Source organism: Myzus persicae, unplaced genomic scaffold (genome assembly GCF_001856785.1).
Source record: "Myzus persicae strain clone G006 unplaced genomic scaffold, MPER_G0061.0, whole genome shotgun sequence".
Lineage (NCBI taxonomy): Eukaryota > Metazoa > Arthropoda > Insecta > Hemiptera > Aphididae > Myzus > Myzus persicae.
This window is the reverse complement of record NW_019102383.1, coordinates 161,677-189,043: the sequence shown is the minus strand read 5'-3', so window position 1 is coordinate 189,043 and position 27,367 is coordinate 161,677. Positions and strand designations below refer to the sequence as shown.

The window sequence follows — 27,367 nt, the reverse complement described above, 5'->3', positions numbered from 1 at the left end:
ACCGAAACGAGACATGGACGGATCCCGTATGAATGATCTATTATCTTTAAACATATTATCATGTCTAGACTTTTAAAAAATACTACAATAACTTATACCATCTACATACCTATAAGTTAATAAAATAATTATTGCATGACATTTTTATGCCATCCGACGAATCTTTGGTGATATTGGGGAAAATATTCTATCGTTACACAAATCATTTCCAGCTCAGAATAAATGCGTGGATATTTAATTTTTTTTTCATACGTGACTATTTTTGTTTCAGATTGTATGGTTAAGGGTGAATTCATCATACCGTGCACAGCAGTCGAAAACGACCTAATGGTATAGTATTTATGACAATATTTTTGATAATTTTTAATGATGATTTGTTATACAAATAGTTGCATTAGCCTATACCCGCAGTTATTGTCATGTGCAAAATAATTAATCGTAAAAAATATGCTGACTACAGTATTGGTAATAATTTTAAACTATAAATTTGACCTAATAATATCCACCCCGCTACGTAAAATGTTGTATTTAAAATATGTTATAATACCTATAATAGTATACTAAAAATTCACAAATCGATTATTTTAATTTGTCCGTCTGATAATTATATTTGAACAATCTATTTTCTAATTATTTGGTTTAATGCACTATTATACATTTAAAATTTAATATGTTCATAAAAGCAGGCTGATCAGTTGGGTTAGGCTTTACTATAAAGTATACAACCACAAGCAGTTTCCTTAATACGTATAATCAAATTAAAATGTACACATTACACGAGTATGTGCCTCGGCTAGTATTGATTTAAATCTAAAATCTAAAAATACCTAATAATAATAAAACTAATAAATTATATACTGGATATGTACATTATAATATTCCGTTAGAGTAAAGTATTGTAAATACACACACATGTTTCCATTTTATTAAAGTTTTAAGTTACTTTAAACAATGATAGTTACAATTGTAAGACTACTTTTTAATTCGTCACTGTATTTATTGTTTTTATTGTCACAAAGAATAAGTGTATTTTTGAGAGTTTATAACAGAAGATTATGGCACACGAATGTGCTTTGGAAAATTTCATAACTTTTGGTACCTAATGTCACTCTGGTGAATAACGCTCACTATGAAAAAAAAATTGTTAAAAAGAAAATGATTTATTAAGAATCAAAAGTTCCTTATTTAACACATCAAAACACTTTTTTTTAATTTATCAGACTTAAAATATATTATACACGAATACACCTAATATAACACAATTTATTTACGAGCACATGAAAACAGATCAATAACCATAATAAAATTCATCTCGTTAAAACTCAGAATTTGTTATCAATGAAAATATTAAATTTGATATAGAACATAATTTAAAAAATGTGTATTATCTTATATTTCTAAGATTACTATAAAAAAAAAGTATCAAAACCATTTACACTTGTTTTCCAATATAATTTACACTAGATATTTTTTCTATTTATTCGATATAGTTCACTAATCATGTAATTGGTAATCGTATAATAAAATCCGAATAACTCATACATTTATAAAACCACCAAGTAATGTTAGTGTTGAGAATAGACAATTAAAATATCGAGTAGATAGAGATAAGATACAGATAAAAATAAATACATTTTACTTTTACTTTTACTGATTACCTATTTAATAATATGTATTACTAATTTTTATTTTATGTTCTAAAATGTATTATTTTATTAAATTTAACGATGAATTTTGTATTAAAGCTGTAGATCTATGTCAACATTGGCGTCAATAAATTGACACGCGTTGTCCAAGATTCACAAACAATTATTTCATTTTTATAAAATAATAATGATAAATCCATGTTTTACACCTTTTTTACATAGTACAAGGCTTTTAAAATAGATTCATGAAACGCATACCATTCTATGGTTATGCTTTAATTATTTCAGCACTTTCTAAACTTGGACCACCGAGTAAGTGCCCTACATTATTCATAATTTATTATTCGAGTAATTTTTTTTTTGTTTGTTGACATGTATTAGACTTTTAGCTATTTAACAATAAATTTAAAAACTTGTACATCAACATACAAATTATCACTCACCACACTTTGATCAATAATAGAATTTGATTCCATCACACAAAACATTATTACAACATATACAATGATATTGTGTTATTTACAGTAATATAGTTCTTATCATTACACATTTATATGATAATATTGAATACAATAATTAGTTAGGAACTTGTGTACATTTTAATAAACTGTTTTCTGTGTAATATTTTTTTTAAGAACAATTTTTTCATAAAAATAAAAATAAATTTTTATAACTATTTATTAATTGTGTAAGTGGAGTAAAATTCTTTCAGTTATATTATATCATATAGAATAATTATAATTATACTATAATAATGTGTAATAATCATGAGTTAATAAAATTATAATACGTTTATTTAAAAATTATATTTATGGATAATAATATTATTATCATTGCATATGATTATATAATACACTCAATTACCTTCATCGTCGTGTGCTATAATTACCTAACCTGTCAAGAAGGGGGTGTAGCTAAAATGCCTATTCATAACGCCGTATGATCGTAATTGTATCTTTCAAACGAATGCACATTATTTAAACAACATAATATTATTCAATAATTATTGTAATACTTATAGAATGCTCAAAATTAAAAGTTGAATATTTGTAGATATTAAAACAATTTTTTTTTTAATTTTTGGACCTGTTCAAATAAAAAAAAACTTGTAAGAACTGATAAAACTAAATTTTAAAATATGAGTTCAAGTTTTGCTCTTATACAATTAAAAAAATACAACAGTTCTAAAAATGTACATCAATTCTTTTCAAATCGATTCCAATCTATTCCTTCTTAAATTATATGATTGACTAATAAATCCTGTGTGATATAATATTTATGGGCAAAATATTTTTTTAAATTAAACATCATCTCAATAATACATCTGAGTTTTATTATAGCTGTTTAATATTATAGATAAAAATGAATATGAATATAAAAACACATTAACTAGGCTACTGTAATATATACGTTGAATTTTAATTCAACACTAAATCATGCAAAAAAAAAAAAATGTCTCTAAGTGATGCACGGAGAAAATGTCCATCTTTGAATTTTAAAGTATATAATAGGTTTATAATTTATTTAAAAAACAATGAGTAATCAATTTTTTTATTGATAATACGTTATATTAAACTAATTTTTGATGAAAATATACTTTACAACAATTATTACAATCAATATTATATTAAATATTTTTGTTATTAACTTAGAAGTCAATAACGTTTGTAGTCATAAGGATATTATTTTTTGAATGACAGCCAAATAACTGAAATAGGAAAAATTATAATATTATTCTGTTTAAATATTCAATTTCATCAAAACTAAAACTTCAAACGCTTATAAAAATTGCGATTATGCAATTTGTTATTTTTTAATATTTCTTTAAGAACAACTTATGAAGAATATTGTGTCAAATTGTCAAGCTTTTTACTTTGAAAAAGGGATTTAATCAGCATAAATCGTACATTTTTTTTTAAAAGCTCAAAGTGTAAAATGTCTAAAAACAATATTTTGAAAATTGTCAAGTCTAGAAAATTTTGATTTAAATATTTAGTCTAATTTATGGCTGTTCATTTTTGAATTATTTTCAATGACTAATATGCTTTAATGTTTTCGTTTTTTCATACATTTATTTCAGTTTTCCCGATCGCTTGAAAGGTATAAGGAATTTCTTCTAATAGAAAAACAATTTTTTTTTTAATTGAGAATTATGAAATAAAGCGGGTAAGTGAATGTCGCTCTGCTGTTCATTAGGTGTCTGTAATGGATGGCATTAAATTTGAATTCAATGACATGATATCATTGAATAAGAAAAACGATTCTGAGTGGAAACGGTATGACAGTTTAGGATATTTTATATTGTTATTACTTATTATTAATATGGTGGCCACTAGCCGGTAAGTTGAATTAATATTATTCTTAAATTATCAGTGATGCTGGAAAAATATTAAACATACATTTTTAAAATTGGGCTGTTTTGGAACCGAATTACAATAAAATGATAAACGTCATCCTTTGTGTTAATGTATAATTTTGGCGAAATTTGAAATTAAAATGTCTATAAAAAATAACTGTATTCGTATATTTTTTTTTAGATTTCTTAGTTACGAAAAATACTGCTGAAGTGAAACTTTGTTTAAAGCTTTTAATCCTTAGCTATAAAAATTGTATACATTTTTAACTGCAAAATAATTTTCAATTTGATAAATATTGTCAAAATTTGAACTTTAAATGCTTATAAAGGAAATAAGTTTATAAAATCTTAAAAAAATGTTGTGGATTTACTCCCAACTTTTTTTTAATTTCCATTAACAACAATTTTATTACATTTACAAGTTTTTTGGCAGAACGAATATAAAAATGTGTTTATTGATCAAATTATTATTTGATAAGATATATTTCTTCGTTTTTAAATGTCTAAAAAATGTTTAACTTGTACAGATTTTATAGAAATCTTTATTATAATAACAGTATTCTATAGGCTTATATTTCATACAAATATATTAAATCTTTAAAATTGATGAAAAATGTGTTTAGTTTGTCCTTGTAGTAGTTAAGTACTGGAAAACAACACCAAATCATGATATTCTATAAAATAGAATCATATTTTTAAAATTAGTTTTCCTTAATTATTGTTATGAAATCACTGTACACATACATTTTTATAATTATTAGTACTTAAATAAGTGAATGAATTATTGTGTTCTACAACTTTTATAATAATATATTATCCAGGATTTACGTTACGAATTCTTGTTACATTTTATGTTATTTATTTTGTAATATAGTCCTATGTAACCAGTCAACCAAGAACTAATAAGAAGCCCACCTGTATCCCAGCCAAAAGATAATAAGTTTATAGTGTTGAGTCACCACGTTAGTGTTAAATGCATATTATATAATGATATTAAGGTATCATAATAGCTTTTATGACTTTTCTTAAATATGTTAGCTTAGTATAATCAACTCAACTGTAATTTAGTTTTTAATATCATGTTTTGTATTATTATATTGTTATAATAAATTATATAAACAAATAAAAATGGTAAAAAGGCAATATTTAAAATCCTCGTCTATAAAATACATTTTAATCCTTAGCATTTATTTTAATTCATCGTGTTAAACTATAATACTATATCACAACACTATTACCGAAAATAAATATTTTATGTTCGGTAATTTTTATAAATATCAATATAACCAGCAAAACTGCATACAACTTATTATTATGCTAAATATAATTCTTACCTTCATTACACTTTTATCAAAAACATTAAACCGCATAACGAAACATAACCATAAATAAAATTCAGATATGAATTTTAAATATGTGAACATATGATACACAGACTCTGTGTTTGTCACTCGTCTCACATTACTCATTTTGGCACAAAATATTGGACTGCGAATAAATTAATTATATTTCAGTCAAAAATCGATTATAACGGAGCTTAATTAAAAATGTGCTTGCTTGCAATTTTGCAAAAACGTATTTTATTCACGAATTAAACAATAAAAAATGTACAAACCTTCTCATTTTTATTTCAATATTTTTAAATGAACAGTGATAGATAAATATCTACTAAAATTGCACTCGATGTTTAGCTATTGCGACTCTCCATGTTTATACTATAGGATGTTTAAAACAAGATGGCAATATAGAATTTTAAGAACATTTCCTGTGCTAACAAAATTTCCCTAATCATTGACCATGGTTCACATTTGTTTAAGTCAATAGTATATCAATATATACCTTTTGACTATAAAACTATGATAAAGTATTGAATTGAAGTAGTTTTATATTAGATATATTTTAATAATACATTAAGTTACAATCATTATGACTTATGGCATTACTTCTGTAACACATAGAGTATTACAATATAACTATAAATTAGATCTTATTTACTATCATAATTCATTATATTATATTGGGCTGAAGGAAAAGTACTGCCACCATAGTTCCTCCTCCAGTTCTCGATACCATAATAAAAAAAAAAAATTCATTATATTATAGATAATTATTCTTAGTTTTTTACTTGGTATTTTACTGTTTTATTTAGGAATATCCATCTGGATGTGTAAATAACCAATCTCAAATATATAAAATTACTAAATATTAATTAATTTCCAAAACCAAAAATTAAATAAGAAATCAAATGACTCCAATTAACCGTAATATTGAAGTTATTCTAATGGCCCAGTTACTAAACACATTAATATCATTAACTAATGAGGATAACGAACACATTTAAACGAATCACCGAATATATTATCTAAACCCGTATAGAAGGATCTCGTTTTAAAAAATTCTTCTTAAAATGTTTTACTTTTACTAAAGTTCAACATGCGTTTCTATTGAAAATTTTTGAACTGCGATATAATATGCGTTTTCAAGAGCGAAAACTGTTTAAAATCCTCGTTACTTTAAACTTTAAGTTTAAGATTTTACTTTTTTTTTAGTAGGTACTTAAACTAAACAGTTTTATACATTTTAAACTTATCGCGTAATCATAACATACGGATAAAGTCGTATTATATGCACACTTGGCATTAAAATCTTATTAAAATATAATTGTAGTACATGCTTGAAGGATTTTAAAGAATTATTCGTTAATATAAAGTGATTTAATACTTGCCATTTTTCTAAAAATTAATAACATTTTATGTTATTACTTATTTTACACATTATTCAAAATAGCCTTGCGTAAAATAAACATTGCATTCAATTATTAATAAGTATTGATCCGACAATTTTTATATGTAAATATTAATAATAATATTGAATTATGGCTTAATAATATTTTAACTAAATTTTTAAATGTCAATAATATATAAATTGTTTAATAAATGTCTTCATCGTAGTAAAAATTATATTTATTTAAATTAGGTACAAGTTGCAATGGAGTTTTACTATGATATTACAAATGCGGTTTGACGATTTCGATAGATATATTAAGTTTAACAAATTAATATAATAATGCAGGTATGTATAATAGATAATCATTGTTTTGGAAAAGCGATTATCTATGTTAAATTTATCTCATTGTCGTTAGTCACTAAACATGATAATTACACAACTACATAATCAAAATTACATCTGCCCGAAATATATTTCGTATTTTAGTCCAACAATAAAAATGTGTACTTTTTAAGTGAGCCTATTCATTCCGAGATACTGATAAGATGACAAGCAAATATTACAGAAGTGTTGAAAAAATGTTTACAAAATGCATCTTATAATGAATAATGATAAACATAATTTTTATTATCATTACTCCTCCTTATCAAGAACACTATACAACTTGCGGCATTAAGTCTAGGTTAGGTTTTAAGCAAAAAATGAGAAAGCGATTCCACCTTGGTTGTTGCTTCTACAGAAAAAAAGATAAGGCAAGGTTACGTTGAGAGAATGTAGTCAAACAAAATTTATCTCTACCGCAATGGCATTTCCATAATAATATGTTTATCTTGTTTTTATTTTGTGACTCGAGAAATCTGTCGAAAAATTTATTGAAAAAATTGTCAGGAATAATTTAATGCGGCAATCAATTTTTTGTATTTACCCTCCGTAAATAAATTTCACTTTAAAAACTTCATATTTCTATATTATAATTAAATTAATCTATTAATTTTTTTCACAGATAAAATGTACATATGGTTATATTATTATTATATGATTTATTTTCTGACAAAAAAGACTGACTTTTTTATGGTGATATTATTTAAATAAATATCTATACCATACACGAAAAATAATGACTTGAGTGTTTAACATGTTGTTGTTACTAAATATTCTATATCTTGTAAAGGGGTATTAATGTCTGTAGATCTATGTTAACATAGGTAGGTAATAGGACGTATCATCACTTTGTTTTGCCACGTGCGATCACTTTATACATATTTATACACCACTTCTAGTTCTTATTGTATGATGTTTTATTATGGTCATGCAAATATAAGCCATCCATTGCTTTAAAACCTTTCACTTAGCGTGTCTTTTGAGTAGGTATTCTATTGAATCTAATATTTTGACGTTAACTTATTTTTTAAACAAAATGTCTTTGTGGGTTTTTAAAAACTAGGTATATAATATGTGGCTCACACATAGGAAAAATTACAACCGAGTGACTTTTGTTTTCATTGATGTCCGACGTTGTCACTTAAATACTAATTATTAGCAGTTATTAAATCATGCCCGCTTTCTACTCACGTACTGAGTACTGACATAGCTTTATTTTTTTTGTTGTTGTTCAAATAATCCATATTTGCGTAACAAATAAGATAGTTTAATATTTAAATGTGTAATTAGACAATTACGAGACACGAATGTTTATTTTGATAACTAATTGCACAAAGTGATATTTTTATTTTCTGTCTTCAATTAATAAAGCCCTTTAGAAACATAACCTATACATATCTATTATAATATATTATAATAGGATAATAATTGATTTGTAATTTGATTTCAAAGTGAAACAATATAAATTGACTAATCAACTCTACTAAGTATAATTGCCTTTAGTCTTATAGTTAATACAATTTCGGAATCATATTAATAAATAAATCATTGATGTATTATTGTATTACATGTTTCGGTGTTTTAGTGGCTATGGACCCCTCTCCGTTATTCCTTTTTTTGTAAACATTTTATAGGTTTTCATTTTTAATCACTATTGGTTCATATAATATATGTTACTTACTTTAAATAGTTTTGGTATTGATGAATTAGATCAACAATCATATTCTGATTACGAATTGTTCATTATTGTTATCAACAAAAAATAAATAAGATAAACGTCTTAATGGACTGCAGTAGTTTTATAATTTTAAAGTTGTATAATATAATAATCCAATGTTTATAGATTATAATATTATCTATAAGTCTTGATAATAATCAACCATTTTTCAAATCACGAACATGTTTTCATATAAATTTCACTTTTGCTCATATTAATATGTTTTCATAATCTTATGTTTTTAAACATACACCGGGATCATATCAAAATTTCTTAAATTCAGAAATGTATGGTACACATTGCTACAATGAAGCTCACTATTATACAAACTTAAATACATTGACTATACATACTCGTTTTTACTTTTATTGTGTTACTTTCGAGGTAAATAAATGGTAAACGAACTTCTTTCCTCTACGGCATTGAAGTATTATTATACATTTCCACGTAAACCAATGTAATTAAGGTTATATCATAAATTAGTATTTACGGTCTCTCTGGGTGGGTTTATAGTGGACTACAAACAATACCTTAATTCTTGCAGGTTTCTATCCCGTGGCAGTAATTTGACATAAATCAACTCAAATAGTCATATTATGTGCTATCAGTAATTCAGTTAAATGTTATACATATTTTTAGATAATATATGATAAATATATATTATGGTATATACTAACACACTACTTGTAGACTCATAAACTACAATTTAGTATACTTAGGTACCTAAATGATAATGGTATATTATTAAGTATTATACTATTATCCCTCGCTAACTTACAGGCTGTGACTTCTGTGGTTGTATGTAACTAACTACCTAGCTTCTTAGATTTACTTTCATATAACTTAATATTTAACCAATAAGAATGAAATTAAATTTGGACACCAGTACTTGTATATTATCATCATTTACTTGAATTGATGTTCAATATTAGGTATGATTATTAATTAGTAAATTGTCAGTGTAAAAAACCTTTTCATCTTATTACACTAATTGCATTACACACGATATTCTAATTAAATCACGTGATAATAATATGTTCGAACATTGTTTGGATATAACCCTAAAACTTATAAAAGGTTTAAAATAATGATGATAAATCCGTCTTACTACTGGTTATTTTTACACCTGGACGAAGAAAATCAAAAGTGATGATTTATGATTGAGAGTCTTGATTCATTGAACTGTATTATACTGTGTATTGGTTGTAAATAACGAGTATTTACAAAAAAAAAAAAAAAATTATGATCTTTATATAGTTTAGAGGAATTAACTTTTGATAAATGATTCTACTTACAATGATTTAACATTAAATCAAATAAATGTTTATTATTGTACGATGAAAACTATTTCTCAACTTTTACTTGTTAAGAAACAAAATTAAATTGTTATTAGTTAACATATTATGACTATTATTTTACTGTGTCATGAACAGTTAACGTGAATAAAAGGTATAAACTATATTAAACTATACAGAAATATTTAATAGTATAATATGGTAAAATAATTATATGTAGGAAAACGTTACTTAGGTACACAATATTGTAAATAATTATTTTCAAAGACATAAAAAATAAAATCTTGAGTCATATATTGTTTGGACTTTTCAATATTAATTACAAACGAAAGATTAACATAATATATTAATCTCATGTGATGTAATTCACGACAAATGACACAGGGATTTTAAAGTTTTTAGTCGAATTATTTGAAACTTTCACTAATCGTGTAGGAAAAAAAATTTAGTAACAATTGTAAAGTATAGATCTGTCACACAAGAAAAACATAATACTTAGTGGCTCGGTGTGGTACCGTGTTTGGCTTCAGTCACAAACCTGTTCTGAGTGCCAGCACCAGTGGGAGTCACAAGTTCCTGGATGGGTATCCATATCCAGGTTTTAGTGACAAATCTTTGTCACACACAGGTACACGTGTTCTGAACCTACTGTAACCTCCCTCACAGTAAAAACCGGCTAATAAACACGTACTTAACGCCATTTATGTAAACAAAAATAAAAATTACACGATATTCTATAATGTCAAAATAATAAAATAAATAATGCTGACGGTATAATAATGACGTGCCGTCTTCGACACACGATTTACAATGGGTGCACAATTATACCTAATGAACACTAAATACTGTCAATGCATGTATTTTATATTAATATCGGTTGGCTACTAAAGTTTTGGAGACCATCATCACCGTCTGACTTACTCTCAGTCGGCGAGATAATATAGTGAAATATTATCGTAACGGAATTGCAGTAAGTTGTAGGTCACAGCGTCATCTCTTCGAGTGGCTCGTCGTCGCGACACGACGAAGACAGTCGTCTCGACAGTATCACATTGTCGGTGTAACAGACAATAATAATATTATAATGATACGTGTATAATGCGCTTTATGTTATAAACTACACACTCGTACGGCGCGGTTTGGCGATAATAAATTATTATTATTATTATTACTCGGGTCGAGGACTCGGAGTTATGCGGCACGCGCAAGAGACGGCGGCGGCGGCGGCGGCGGCGGCGGCGGTGGCGCGTACAAGATTCGATTAATTCGGCTAGACCGCACTTCTAGGTCACTGCCGCCGGTGTGACGACAACCACTGCCCCGGTGCAGATAGGTGTAACACCGGGCACGGGGTGAGCGAGTGCGTCCGGAGCCGGTAAATTGCATTAAGAACTGAACGGCGGTGTCGACGACGCAATACCACAGGCGCTCGCGATTTCGCGGCTAGGGGGGGGGGGGGGCGATGACAAACACTCTAATAATAAGCTCGTGGACGAGATGAATAAAAACAAAACCAAAAAAAAAACCGTCTTGACGTCGGTTTTGGTCTCGTATCGTATATAGGTATGTATGATACGTGTGTGGCGGTGGTGCAGTCTGTGTGCGTGTCATGCTTAAATGCTTCGGCCCTCGTGTAGTCGGGTGGGCAATATAATATTTGCATTGATGTAACATGCACGTGCGTACGCGTACCGAAAGCGACTTGGCATGCGTTGAAGACAAAACGATATCGAACGGCGAATACGTATTTCGTTTGTAATAAATGCATCTCCATAGCTGTTTGCTACGAAATAAATAACTGCATTCAAATGTTAATATCCCGTAAGACTCGTATACTTGAAATCAAATACAAAAGAGAGTACCTTTGAAGCACGTCAATATTGATATATGAGACTATCGACCTGAGAATACTTGACCGAGTCGTCCATGAAAATACGGCCACGATGATAATGGGCACATTATAAATACGTTATGTACACTCTAAAAACGTGGAAGTATAAATTATAGATGAAATATATAAGCAGACTTGTTTAATGCTTTTGAATTATTGAAATAATGCGCAATGTCTATATAGGCTTACTATACTAAAATATTTCCCAAAACTTATATAATAATATAAATCTTCAATTGCCTTGGTAAATTGATTTTTGAAAATTGATGGCTTATTACCACATACCTATCTATCACAAACTTTACACTATTTTACCAACTTTTTGTTCAGTTATCGTATAGTTAAACAATCATATTTTAGATTTACGACTTATGAATTTTTCTACAGTAAAAAAGCATCTAATAATTAATATGATTGTTTCATAAAATAAAGTAACTTAAAAATCAACTATTCTAATTTCTGCATTAACTACCATTAGGAAATTGAATTGTCCTCCACTCGAGTTTTTCTCAGTAAGGCTAGCGTAATCTCCATGATATTAGTTTAGATTTAAAAAATAAAAATGTATTAATAAGTCCTAAATTATAGAGCTATTAGAGTTGTAATAAATAATTTACTAACAGTTAGGTAGCCATTTAAATTAGGTTAGTTATATATCCAGTAGGTATCATGAAAATTGTTCAAGTATAATAAAATTAAATTTTCTTACAAGTGGTTATAGTTGAACAATTAAAAGATAAATTAAATATAGGTAGTTTATGGTTTTTGTAAAATTACTACACGTACATTTTTTGTCTATTCGATAAATCACCAACTTGACCCATTGTACGTTAATTCAACCAGATATTCTTATTAACAGTTTATTTATTAAAAACTAATTAAAAATTTCGGCAATATAGTAATTACAAATGTTAGTTCACTTATCTAACTGTCGCTCATGCTATAAAGTTTAAGTCATTAGTTTGTTTTTTACCACAATCATAAAAATGCAATAAATAATATATTTGCATAAAAAATGTAGCCCATTGGAATGTATAATTTTATGGTACCAACTAGTAAAATATTAATTTTTTTCTGTTAAAATAATTGTGGTTTTCATTTTTTGTTCAAGACCATTTTTATTATTTGTCACACCATAGTTATAGGATATTAATATAGTATTAAAAACTTTTATTCGTTTTCATAAATTGTTGATAAATACTAGATTTTCCTGATCGGCTAATGTTCCATGTCAACGATTTTTATTAATATACTACTGTATGCCAATTTAATTTATTTAGCTTCGTATATTATACAGTAAAAGGCAATATATAAAAATTCCCATTATTATATGTACATTGTACATATACAATTGTATATAGAATTTTAAACAATATTGTTCAAATAAAAAAAATATATTCCAGTTACAGTGGTTGCCAATTACAATTTTCGATTTTAAATTTACACTGTACGTACACATTTTACTTTAAACAATAAATTATATACAGCTAAAAAACTACTCAGTGTAGCGTTATAAATCAGAATTTATAAATAAACATTTAGTATTTGTTATATACTTTATTTCATATGGTAGCTCAATAGTTATGACTTATTAATTAATACAAACAAACATTTCACTTCACTAAATTTAACTTGATAAACATTTATTATTCATGTGTTAATTATAATATTTGTTTACATTTTACATTCGTATTTATTGTATATTTTAAATGTAATTTAACAATTTCCGGTTGTAAAACAAACAAGAGGTTCACGATTCCTGAGTACCTACTTACACAATTTGAATAACCTTATATAATAATATGAATCTATGTTATTTTTATTTTTTATTTACTAGCATATTAAGAAAAACCAAAATACAAAAATACAATAATAATCAATAATAAATTATACCAATAACATCATTATTTAAAAAATAATATTTGTAGATGCAATTTAACAGAAACCTTAATTAATGTTTAAATTGAAAATAAAAAAAATCATGATTCGGTTTTTCAACATTTCCTCAATTCTATAAAAATTTTAAATTCTATTTTATATTTTAGTCGCTTTAACTCTAGGTATATATTATTTAATACTCTTCCGCTAAATGTCTACTGTTCAATTCCTATTTAGTGGGAGAGGTCGATATGGTGTATTATATTATTTCATTTATATCAATAATAATGACTTCACGGACAAAACTCACTCACGTCTCGTTGATATGTTAGATTTTGATAATTTTTCTTTCATCTAAAAGATAAAAACTTTCTGCGGATCGAATCGAAATACAAATTTTAATTTCACTTTAAATATGGTGCTTGTAAAATTTGTTTGAAAAATAACAAATATTGAGTATTACACATTCAAATACATATTATAGCTTCTACATTTTTTTTTTTTTTGGTTAACTAAGATTATTGGCTCATAGCAAAAATAAAAGCTTCTATAATTATTATTTTAAAAACTAGGCTTTGATCCTGGATTCGAGCAAAATGTTCTCTTTTTATACATAACAATTTTATTCGTATTTATACTACAATAAAACGTATTAAATTATTGACAACTTCTCACTTCTATGTTGTATGAATAATAGAATCGCATAGTTCTTATTTATTAACTATCAATAGTCAGTAATATTAAGCGTATTTAAAAGGTATTGAAAAATGATCGTCATCTTACGTATAGATTTTCAAGAAAGTTTATACTATAATTAGTGGACATTTCATATGCTCGAAAAACAGCCAACATTTTTTGAGCTAATTAAATACTATAACTGTGAAAAATAAGGTGTGTGCGTTTATGTGCTAAGCACACTCGTTGAGCCGAGTTTCTATCCCTGAAAGTTTGTTGTTGATGTATGACATGGATAACTTTATGGGCTTGACGCTAATTAGATAAGAATTAGACAAGCAACCATCCTCCTCCAAACAATAAACTACCTACAATATCTCAAATAAGTTAATCCGACATAATACCATATTATATTAAAGTTAAAAAAGAATTTTAAATTAGTTGTTTAAAATAAATATATTGTGAATTGTAGTAAAGTAGGTACATAAATACATATAATAATACATAAATTCCAATGTTATCAATATAAGAACAATGTATTGTAATATTTCTCTGATGTGCAGAAAATGTATTTTTGGTTCTTTTTTAGTTTTTGTTTATATACACCATTTCAGTATTATAAATAAATATATATATATGCATTTCCGGCCCGGCCATCTGAGCCTTATCTGTTAAACTTATATATTATACGACAGTAGCCAGATCACCCGATAAGATTATGCATTCAGAGCATTAACAAATTCTCGGTGCGTGAATATTGTTGTTAACTACTTTTAATTTTTAGGGTATTTCGTATCACTTGAATTAATGGTAGCTTACATGATTACATACATATATGATGATAAAAATATAAATTTTTTTTTATAAAACCTTAAGTCCTCCAGGTTGTTAAAAACAAATTAAATGCACCCAAAATCATAATACCCACTATTATAGCGACAAATAAATTCAATAATATTTGGGTACCAAAGTTTGATTTTTAAGTTATTGAAAATAAATAAATTTCTTTTTCTAGTATTTTTAACAATAATATATTCATGTTATATATGTTTCAATGCACTATATACATTGGACCATGTTCGGTTTCTAATACAAAATAAGAAAACATTTTTGATACTCTACAAAATAATAATTCTTATCTGAGTAAGCAATTACTCGAAATTCTATGGGACTTGCACGAGCGAATACGATTTGTACGCCAGAGGATTATTTTTGCTACTTCACCACATAAATCCTAAATGATCGGTAAGAAAGCTAATCTCTATACTGCCATATTACGAAGAGTCAAATAGCATTTTGGTACATTTCAGATCAGACCATCTAGAACGTGAGATATTAAAGTTCTATCATCTAAAGGAAATACTATTTTTATATTGCTTATTTTACTGTTTTTCCGTTAATCATTCACTGTGCAAACACTTTCTATGATTTAAAACCATACATATATTATCTTTATGATCAAATGTAGATTTTTTTTTTATTTCAGGGAAGTTCTAGTTACTGACGAATGTAATTTAATAAAAACCTTTTTTTTAGGGCTCATGACATAAAACAAAATTGATACCAATGGTAAAAGTACATCGAGATGTTTGAAGATTATTTTAGTTTTTTTAAAAACTGGCCATAGAGAAAAAATATACTTATTTTAAAACTAAATAAAAATATACTCTTACCGTTGAATTTGTTCAAACATAGTTGTCCATTTATAAGCATTTCGTTTGACTTAAAAGATCAGATGTCTGCTTTGATAAATACAAAGTACATCATTTTTATTCATTAAATGTCTGTAGAAATAGCTTTAATATTTTTTATGCCATAAGTCACTTATTAATATAGAACCATTGACTGTAAAAATACTGATTTGTAAATTGAGTCTTGTATTTTATTTTTCAACCATGTATCTGCGTAGGTATGTGTTATTTCTTAATTTCATAATAGTAATTATTTTACTTTGCGTTATATATACTAAGTAAGATTAATAACTATTTTTTATTATTTTATTCATTTTACCCAATGCGTTTTCTACACCTATATGCTGTAAGTATTTAAGTTGAACGGAAGATAGAAATCAATCCTTAAATTGTTTGAAGTTTATTTAATACAAATAATAACGATAACTATTATCCATTTTTAAAATGTTTGTATTTTCCTCGTTTAACATTTTATTGTTAATGAGTTATGTTGTATAATGTATACTTTTTATTGTAATAATATTACTAAAATCTAAATTAAAAAAAAAAAAAAAAACTATTACCAAACTAATGTAATATGTATCGACTTGATAATATTATATTTAAGTTGTAATTACATGTTCTTAAAATTAAGTCCAGGTGATAAAAAATCAGAACTCCTTAAAAAAAAATGTAATGTAGTATAACCAAATTCAGCCATGGATATATTACAATATTAGGTGGCTCATTATTTGTTTAAATTAATATTTATTGTATATAATGTAATTTGGATATAATGTATATATAAATATATAATGAAGATACATAAAAGAATAATTATTCAATTTAGTTGTTTACAATAAGTTATATTTATTTTGTTTACAAGGACAATAATTTATTGAATGTACTCTAATCTCCATTCACTAAGTTACCTTTACTTATTCATAAGAAGTTTAACTGGATTTAACCTTGATGGTACTGGAAAATGACTTATAGTCACCTATATATTTGAATATAAATAGTCTTACTAGACGCTTTTACAACTGTAAAATCTATGTTAAAGCACATTTTGTAAATTAAAAAAAATAATTATTAATTTTTTTATAATATACAATATTATAATGCCACTATATTCTAAGGCTGTAACTATATAATTGTGTACAGTATTTTATTGTATGCTTAAATTCTTGATATAGAAGATGAATTAATAGAAAAATAAATACACACATAAATTAAATTTATTAAATTTTATGTTCACTTTAAAAAAAATATAATATGACTCCTTTAATTGATTACGAAGTATTATATATTTTTTTCTTGGCCATATGAAAGAAATACAATGAGTATTTTATTGTAAGCCTTTTTCTGTCTACAGTAATAAAACAAAATCCAGTAAGATATACGTTTGAAATATTTTGTTAAAAAAAAAAAATGTTTTATCTTTTTAATACTCATTTTTAATACGCATTTCTCTTCTTGTCAGCTATATCATCAAAACGCTTAACAAAGAATCTGAAAAACTATTACTTTTCTTTTCTCTTTTATTTTTATTTTTTTGTTTTGATTCAGAATGCCCCTTTAGAGTTGATTTAAAAGAAAAAAATTGTAGCACTTTTAGTTCATTAAATATAATATCAATTAATCAGAATTTATTTGAAAAGGGAGCAATAATGATTTTACAATCGTATACGTCAATAAAATTACTTTTCAGTTTTTATATTATGTTTAATTTCTGTATAATCTTGTGAATAATTGTACAACTTCAAGTTCCAAGAAACTAATAATCTATAAATATTTACCATCAAATGAACAAAATATGGTTTCTTAAATATAAAATTAAGTACCCGAGTCGTATGAGTGTTTCAGAAATATAGAATGTCATCTGATCCTAGGTTATATTTTTTATTATTATGCCTAGGTACATTATACATAGATACTTAATAGTTAAAAGAATTCGTTTTCATAATTAACTATAAACATTTGATACAATTTAATTTTAAAACTATTATATTATGTAATATCATTTTTCTAAATTTGGTTGTATGCCATATATTATAATGAGGTATTATTTAAAATATATATAAAATAACTCGAGAGAAACTTACTATTTCATTCTAACTACTACAATTCTTACAAGTTACAACAATGTAATTTTATTTTTTTTAAATTAAATCATGATTTTATGTTATGAAATAATTCATTGATTATAATAATAATAATAATAATAATAATAACAATAATATTATTGTGAGTAGATACTATATTTACACAAAGCATGTAATTACCAACTATATTTAATGCATAACAGTATTTTAGTGTTTCTGGTGAAATTTAATCATCGAATCAGAAAAAGTGTGTTTCCTATGAAAACAAAATCAATATTTTTACAATACTAGCATTTTTGTTTTATGGTAAAGTACAGTTTTGGTCATTCGGTGGATATAATGGTTACGGCTGTTATCGTTGCTACGTGTACAACGACATGAATTCGGTTTCGTCCGGTAGCTCATTGACATTTTATTGACCTACGGTCCCTGGTGTTCAGTACGTTTTTAACGAATGAAAACGAAAGGGGAGGAGTATCAGGAAACGTTAAAAATAAACCCATTACAGTAGCCCGAAGCTGTGTCGAGTGCGAAAAACATAGTCCCTAATTTCAACAATTTTATCTCTATTATTCTCTCTGCTTTTTCGGTACGACAACAATTCACGACTGGAAACGATTTTCTAACAAAAAAAAATAGACAAAAAAATATGATAGACTTTTTTAAGAAAACCCACGAAATTCCATAATAATCGTTAAACAATAAATTAAGACATTATGAGAGACTACGTTGCACCTCTACAAGTTCTTTGTTTAGATACTTAAATAGTTGTTACCCTATGAAATTACTCAGTAACTAAAAAAACCCTTACATCTCAATCAATCATCATTTTTAATCAATAGTAATAGAAAATTAAACCAATGCATTAAACAGATATAAAAATATATTTTTATAACATAATTATTATTGTAATTGCTATGGTAGGTACATGAAAAATATCGATACATTTTTATACTATTTCTATACAGTGTACAGTATGATTTTTCTTATTAATACGATTTTAACAAGGACATTATTATTTATCGATAATTATTATGAACACATCATTGACAATTGTACAGAGAAAATCTTAAACACAACAATAAAGACTACAGTATATTTATAACTTAAAATATGATAATATTTTATTGGATTTTAAGTTAAATTGAATACCTTTGTATGCGTGGAATGCGTTTGGCCTACCGTGATCTAACTTATGATTTTGTATCCATATACGTATATTTGTACACAATAATATTTATGAGTCAATTGCAATATCTAACTTTACAATGCTCATAAGTTATTGTAGCGAACGACGAAATAAATAAATCCAAATGCAATTACGTGTCTTACATCAAACTTATCGTTCTTTGCATATTAATATTGTGTATTGGGGCTTAATGCGGCGTGGTTTTTGGGTTCAGTTACAAAAATCTTCTAAGTACTAGTTCCCAAAACGGTGACCACGCAGGTTCTTAGTGACAAATCTTTGTCACACATACGGGTGTTACGAACCGTATACACTCTCTTCGCAGTAAAAAACCGGTTAATAACCATGCACACGTGCCGTTGATGACATAAAAATAATTAATTCCGCAACTTCTACTCCAGAATTTTATCAATATCTACCAACATGAACCATTGCCAAAATAACATGAAATTGATTATTAAAAAAGCATGCAAGTCATTACGTTAAGTAGGTAAAAAGATACTTGATTCTGGGGGGAACAGATATTATAAAGATATCAGGTGCTTTGTAAAAGGAACATACAAATAATATATTTTATACCCATACTACTAACCATAACTTTTATTTTTTATTTCGTAAAAATATAAGCTCACTCGAAATATTAGAAATAGTTATTTTTAGTTTCAAGATCCAACAATAAGAACGGTATAGGTATCTTATTGATCGTTATAATACGTGGTGGATTAATTTAACCTATTCTTGTTGTTAAAGAATCTGTAAAAATTAGTGAATCAATAAAGCGTGGAAAATCCAAAAATGTAAATACAATCATAAGCGAACTTTACGAAGTTATCGTCACACTGATTCTATAATAGGTACAACAAATTTAGTAGCTTTGACAATCTGATTTTGAAAGTGTAAATCAACCCAAATAATCGTAATTATTAGAGTTGTAGAATTGATGAACCATGGAAATTTTCATGTTGGGAAATTGTGATTTATTAAAGCCTAGAGTTTATATAGTTCAACAAGGAGATAAAAATACATTAATTCCAATTATTATCCAAAGTAAAGTTTTGCAGGAGTTAACTTTAGTGTCTGATGGGTGGAATTCATACTTCAATCAGAAAGATATTGACAATAATTATTTAACTGCCAGTCATTCAGAAAATGGTATAAATCCTTACAATTGAATGTTTATGGTAAATATTAAAGTTCAAGATTTTAAGAAGAATGTAAGAATATAATATGTATGAATGATTGGCTAATGAAAATCTATAAGCTACTCCATTTAGCTGAATGTTGGTACCTACTGATCATACAAAAAAAATGAACAATAACAAATTAAAAAGGTTTAGAAATGTTTTTTAAATTATAATGATGTAATGTGAGTAGGAATATTTATTTTTTATTTTTGTAATAAATTATAATTGTAATAATAATTGATTTTTCAATATCAAATATAGTATAATAATATTATCCAGCGACATTTAAATTATATATTTTTTACCTTTATGAATTATATATTTTTACGGCAGTAACACTCAAACTAAAAATGCATTGCAGGTCACACTCTAAACGAATGCCTCATTTTTTAACAAAAAAATATTACATAGGTTTATCCTATATTTTTTAACGCGGTTTTTATGACTAAAATTCGAAAATTATTTATTTTGGGACTAAATGACTTAATGAAATTCCCAAAATAGTAAGAAACCTTTTAGATAAAAACTTTACTTAAAATGTTAGATAACACATCGATTAAGAAATCTTATGCTGCATGACCTAACCTAGCTACTTATCAGTTAGCACACATTTTTATGTCATAAAAAAATTTTTGTAAAAATACAATATTATCGAAATCATTTAGGAGTATAGTTCATTTATATTCAGTTTTAGGAATACATTTATAATGTTCCACTGTACAATTTCATCTTTAATCAATTATTTCACAAATGTAAAAATTCATTGATCAAATATTTGTATTGTACATAAATGGATGGTATATTTTTAATTTAAAATTTTAAAAAAGATTACCTGTATTTATTATTATTTAATGCATAATAATATTATGAATTAATACAACGTTTTATAACTTTCAAATCAATAGAGAAAAAAAATCATCCGTAAAGTAATATTACACTTTATGCAAGCAATTTTAATTTTATTTATGATAACGATTTAATTTAACATAATACTTGAGTATACAATACAATATTCTTGATAGCTGTATACTCAATTAAATAATTTAAAAATATTTTATCAACATTTTTATGATTATTTCAAACTTACTTTAAAAATAACCTTACACTGGCACTACAGCACAAGCAAAACTATTTATGTTTAATCATTTTATCAGTACATTAATCACTTTAAAGTTAAACACAATAATTTGGTACTGGATTATTCGTTATGTAGAACTAAGATAATCAATATTATTACCTTGCACACGACGTATCTATATTCTAGCTAGACTTTTATAACAACTTGCAAAATTATAAAATAATTCAAATGTTTTATATCATAACGACATTTTTATACTATCTTCTACCAATCATATCATTATTTATTTAGTATTCTTAATAATTATTTTCAAGAAACTATTACTCTTTTAATGCATAACAATAATATTATTATTTTAACGTTTTGATTATAAGATGTATTGCTAATGTTTATAATGTATAATCAAATATTATTATTATTATTATTATTTAGATCCTACACAAACTGAAAATATTTAGACAATAGTTTATAAAATATGTTTATTTTCAAGAAACAAATTTAAGATGGTCATTCCCATGTTCTGTGTAGTACATATTATGTATAAAATATATTTTTAATATTTTAAATTAGAAGATTCTACATAATTACTTTTATTTTAAATTTATACCTACATTTTGTTGTCCATTAAGTTATCGATATTTCGAGGTAAAGTGTAAATAAGTACTTACAAATATGTTTTAATATTATGTATATAAATTGTTATAACTTATAAATCACTGAACATTCAAGTGTAAAAAAAAAATGCATGATTATTTTATAATTTTATGATTGAACGTTAAAATGCAAATTATACTGAAAATTAAATATTTCTATGGGATATAAACAATTTATAGTTCTTTAATATAACATTATCATCGTGCTCAATATTTCTTAGACCGTAAGAAAGTTCTAATGTTCTATACGTTTCGTTAATAACTTTATTATCAATGAAGATTTAAAGATGCTTGAAGACTTTTGAATTAGGTACATTTTGTTAGCCATAATATATGTATAGTGTAAATGAAATTCTGTTAAGTAAGGCGGGGAAAAACGTTGATTAAAAAACTTTAGAGACACAGGTGCGAATTTCTGGTACTTTGGGAAGGCTGGGTGACCGTTCCGGTGTTTTGGCCATTAGCCGGAAAAAGTACCACGTAATTACTCGGGTCAAACGCATTTATAATATTTGAGTCATAAAGTTGAGCTCGAATGGATTATTATGAACAATATTTTAAAACGTAGTAAACATTTAAATCGGTTTTTACTTTGAAATTAATCATGCTAAAACTATACAGTATAACAGCAGAAATGTAATTCATTTTAGTTTCGATATTACATAAAATATATACTTAAATATTATAAATATACAAATATAAGCTATTTTATTAAAAAAAAAATACAAAAACCATTTTTTTTTTTTAATAACATGATATAATTAAAGTAAATATTTAAGCAATATCTTATTTATTACATAACTTAATAGTCATATTAAAATAATAATACATTTATGTTATATTATGTGTCGTATTATTCATTAGTTAGAATGATATCGAAGATGTGATATTAAATCAAATAAGTTCATCAATACACTTATTTTTATCGAAATTCAAATTAAATATAAAAGAGAATAGCTATCAATGTCTAATAAATCGAGATAAATAGGTACCCGGTACCTACTATAAAAGTTTGGTTCAATCCACTATTATGCAACAGAAGCAATGAAATATTAATAATTCAACTCAGAATAGATCAAACATTTTAAAAATGGGCACAGGCATCGGTATAAATAAAAAAGAAACAGAATGCAGAGTTCTTCAAGATGCAACACCTTATAATTCACTAGGACTTGATGAAGACACTATTAAACCAAAAACAAAACTTTTAATTTATTTTTAACCTTGTTGCCGAAGATTAATCTCAATGAAAAAATAGTATACAACTCTATATCTACCTATTAGAAACTATCAATATTATCAGATATTATTTTAAAACTGTCTAGCAAAATTAATTATTTTATCGTATATTGTATGCGGTTTATTATTTATGGTTTGCTTAAGTATAATAAATACAATTTATCCACTCCAACCTAATATAATATTTTATTTTAGAGTAAAATTACAAAACTACATTATAGTATCAACATTTTAAAAATACAATACATCGTTAGAAATAAAAAAAAAATGTGTGTATTGCAGAGATTTATTTTTTGCTAACGAGTCGTGTCCGTTAAAAAATACATAGCAACCTACTATTTTTGCGATAACGACAACTCCCTTCTTGCCATAAAAAAGAAGTAAAAAACGTGAGCATGTTAGCATCTCCTCTGCACCCAAGGTTCCAAATCTAATAAATTGCACCATTGTTTATAGTTGCCATTTCAGTATAGAGCAACATGGCTATAATGAAATTTGAATTTATTTCACAACATTGAGCAAAATACAAACAATATAATTATTGTATCTTTTTTATTCATTATTATATTATGAAATAGGTGCCAATACCTTCGCATTCATATAATCTAGCAATAATATTTTACGACGTACCAAACATTCTGTTCAGGTTTCGACTAAAACAATCGAAATTGTATGTAAATGCTAAATATAATATGTAAGTATTTTGTATTTGAACCTATAAAATGTTCAATTTTTTTACACTGTTTATACATTAGTATACACAATTATCAATTATTATCACATATTAAATGAAATATATTTCATCTATTCTAAGGTATTATATTATTAAAATAATTAGTATTTCTAACTATATGAACACTCAGTATCATATTTAAAGAAAATACGTCACTAACCATTCCAAGTATACCGGCACTTCAAGTATATTGAGTGCAATACATTTGGGTTGGTTAATTTTTAACTAAAACGAATCCAAGAAAACTATCCAACGTTTCTGTTGGTATTCTGAATACAATACATGAATAATTTAAGCACATCTGGAAAATGAAATTTCTAAAATTAATGCACCTACGTATGTTGGTGTAATATAATAGGCATATATTATTTTATATAACCAACAGCATAGATCAATGCTGAGTAAATTGGATAATTTATAAACTATTATGCTGTAACCATTATTTTGCACATTTTGATTATTCCGTACCACTTATTAATATTTATAGTTGCATCAAGATGAAAAGGATCGCTTAAATTTGGTAGGTACCCTAAAACTGTGCGACCTCGGCGTGAATCCACTAATGAAATGATTCCTTACTATTACAAACGTGCTAACTATCATGCGCAAGTATTCTTAATGATATCCCAACTTCCACTTACTTACTATGTAGTAAACGCGTGTAGTCAGAATAAGCTATCGTTGTAATCCTCAACATCACACACTTAATGTCCATAACATCTTGACTACGGACTCTTTGATCTCTCGAAGGATTGATAAATTACGTATCACCCAGTATTTTAAAGTACCTCTAAGGTTAGTAGTCTAACGAGGTTAGGCATTTTTACAATGTAAAAGTTGTTGGAGAATCAAGGTTGAGTGCAAATTAGAAGAGAAAAAAATTGGAAATATTGAATTGTATAAGGCGTTACATTAATTTGTACATTATAATATTTAATTTAAAATATTAATAATATTGTATATTCATAATAAATATATCATTTTAATTCAATTATATATATTAAAGTTATAAATTCTCAGCGTACAAAAAAAAAACATATTGAAGTGAGATTGGCTAGATAAGTCGGAGAACGGAATTCCCTAGTAATTCATAAAAATGTATCGCATTGTTAAACGTCTTTAATTTATTCTTGGAATAACCTACAATTATTTATCTATACAATAATCTTTCATAATAAATTAAGTTGGATTATCTTGGAGACTTGGGATTTATCTATTTGACTTTCATACTATTGCATATTGATAAGTGATAAACATAGTTTATATTTTAATATGCACAGACACATATTAGATACATATAATATTAAAAAGTTATGCGTGAACGATTTTATTTTAATAAATATAGATACCATAGTCTTGGCGTAGTATATATTTTTAAAATACATTAGAATGCATTTTATTATTCAATAACACTTTATCGTTCCTTATCTGAAAATATATTGAATATTCAATTATCATTCCTTAAATTCATAATAATAATAATAACTGTTTTTTTTTTTAAACTAGTATATTTGCACATACTTAAGAATTTATGATTTACGTATAATAAATTACTGTCAAATATAAGAAAATTATCTTAGATTATTAGTAATAATAATAATAATTTATTACATTGTGAATATTTCAAAAGAAATGCGGACTCTTTATAATCTAAAATCATGTCTATCCATATGCATATGAATTCGTTTTTTTTTTTTTAATCTTATTGTTCCTAATCATATTACCACAAGCAATGAAAATCAAATTACGTACAGCTGGAGGCTGCGTCAACAGTGCACATTTTAGATAACATAAAAACCTGTTAAAACCACAAATTCAATACAAACTTTCGCAGTAAAAAAAAGAAGAATGTCTTTAATAGAAATTCTCAGTGCATTTTGCATATTATATTTTAAAACTTTTTATAGTAAGTTGAGATTGAATACGGGTAAAAAAAAATGCCTACCACGTGCGTTGTTTTTAGTGTTTATAAAATGAAGCAGGTCAATGGGACCATTTTTCAGAAACCAAGTAATGTTTTCAATCGTTTTTTTTCTCACGTTATAAATCGGTCCTATTATAACTTAACCTTATATCTTCGGCACAGATTTCAGTGTCTATGCTCGAAATTTGACACTCAGCTTTGAAATCGAATCTTAGTGAATTTTATTATGGCTTATTATTATGCGGTCAGTACTGCAATAGGTACCTACCTCTATAATATTTATGTGTATAAATATATATATTTATATTTATGTATATATATATATATATATATATATATATATATACATACTATTATACTAGAATAAAAAAGTTAACCAGATTGAAAGTAAAGAAAGAAATCTACTCCGGTGATGCGATCATTCATGCGTAGGTAGTGTTTATGTGTGAAACAAATGTTACGCTTTGTCAACAATTTTTTGGGGTACCTATATGTATAAGAATCGGTATGATGTATTTATATTTTTACAAAGAGCATTTTTTTTTTATTTAATCCTAACATTATTTTGTCCTATTTTAATGCACAGTTATAAGAGATTATTTTTTAAAAAATGTGGATACAATTATTTATGTAGTGATAGAAAGTATATAATAATTGTAATTTAAATGAAAGCTATGTGTTTCTCCCAACAATGCTCTTTCAATATTTCAAAAATTATTAATACGACATTTTAACGTTTTATGATTAAATTACAATCAATAAAGTGTCTAGACTAATTAAATAATTTTATCCCTCATTGTACTGTATCCGTTCTAATTAGTATAATATACTATATTAATTTGTAATAAATTAAAGTGATTCGGTAAACGTTCAATTAAAAAAAAAATATTTGAGATTTAAGTTATATGAGATGTATTTATAATATAACGACCGATATACTTGATGTGTATACAAAAACATCTTTATATAAATATTCTGTCTTAAATGATGGTATAAGAAATGTCGATAGTAAGTTCAACCACACAA

General features: G+C 25.8%; 1 protein-coding gene across 2 annotated transcripts in view; it reads left to right on the top strand.

Moving 5' to 3' along the window:
- Positions 1-27,367, top strand: part of LOC111031982 (5-hydroxytryptamine receptor-like) — a 203,062-nt gene that overhangs the window by 54,986 nt on the left and 120,709 nt on the right. For both annotated transcript variants that reach the window (XM_022312135.1, XM_022312136.1), the window contains one exon: positions 272-330. The gene's annotated coding sequence lies outside the window, so the exon portion shown is untranslated. The remainder of the gene's footprint in view (positions 1-271; positions 331-27,367) is intronic.